The sequence below is a fragment of the Priapulus caudatus genome, unplaced genomic scaffold, assembly GCF_000485595.1.
Source record: "Priapulus caudatus unplaced genomic scaffold, Priapulus_caudatus-5.0.1 Scaffold1002, whole genome shotgun sequence".
Lineage (NCBI taxonomy): Eukaryota > Metazoa > Priapulida > Priapulimorpha > Priapulimorphida > Priapulidae > Priapulus > Priapulus caudatus.
In genome coordinates this window covers 99592-100677 of record NW_014578063.1, presented here as the reverse complement: position 1 = coordinate 100677, position 1086 = coordinate 99592, and positions in this window count along the sequence as shown.

Genomic DNA, 1086 nt, shown 5'->3' with positions numbered 1-1086 from the left:
GGGCGGGTTTTGCGCGCGGTGCTGGGTTACGAAATAAATCTGATCATATGTGAGAACAGATCGTTGATACGTACGATGTTTGCACCAGGCCGTCGGTTCAAAGAGGCAAGCAGATAAGATATAGCGGTAAGGTATTCGCGTGCCAAGCAAAGGGCAGTTCGATTTCTTGGGTTTTTTCTATATTGAATGGTGGCATGTAGCTGCTGGGCCTTTGGCTGCTTATACATGCTTACATGCAGCGGTCCGAAAGGGGTGTATGAATATATATAGATATTCCACAATAATGCCGGGAGGCTTTGTCCCACTTCGGCAAAGAAAGTGAGGCGGTGGGTGAGTTCGTGTGTTTGTGAGTGCGTGTGTGTGTGCGTGCGTGCGTGCGTGCGTGCGTGCGTGCGTGCACTATGCTCTACTGTGTATAAATGTGTACAGTGTATACTATGATCTACTGATATTTCGCATTATCACAAATTTTTTGTTATTTTGTAGAAGAAAATAACTCTTCTCTCTTCATGTAATCTCCACGTCACTTTATTTCTCACGTTATTTCCGTATGCGCGTGGAATCTCACTTGCATAACACTGAAACATGTTTTTTGGAATATACACTCGTAGCTTTGGGTATTTAGAGACAGTATACCGACATACACGCATACCGGATACGCGAGTTTCCTGCATGCCCACTACGTGATACAAATTTGCTCAAATTTACTCATCAACTTTCTGACTTCTTGTTTTCTATTTTTGCCGGTCTCCTTGTTTACTCGGTCGTGCTGCCGAATATTGTAGACGCGCGAATTTACATCGAGCGACGATAGATGGCGCTGCGATAGCGGCAGAACTGAGTGATGGAAAGGTAATCAAAATCTCGAACGAGGTTAAGCAGCACCTTGCGCGAAGTGTGCGGTGACTGTAGACTAGTTTCGCGCTAAAACGGATGAGGAAAAACCGACAACTTTACGTCTATTTTTACGCATATTCGCAACACGTCAGGTGCACCTGTGCGTGTATAGGGTTTTGTCGTACGGACGCGCATCGGCAACAATTTAATTTGTTGACGATCGCGTACGACTACGAAAAATCGATGCGC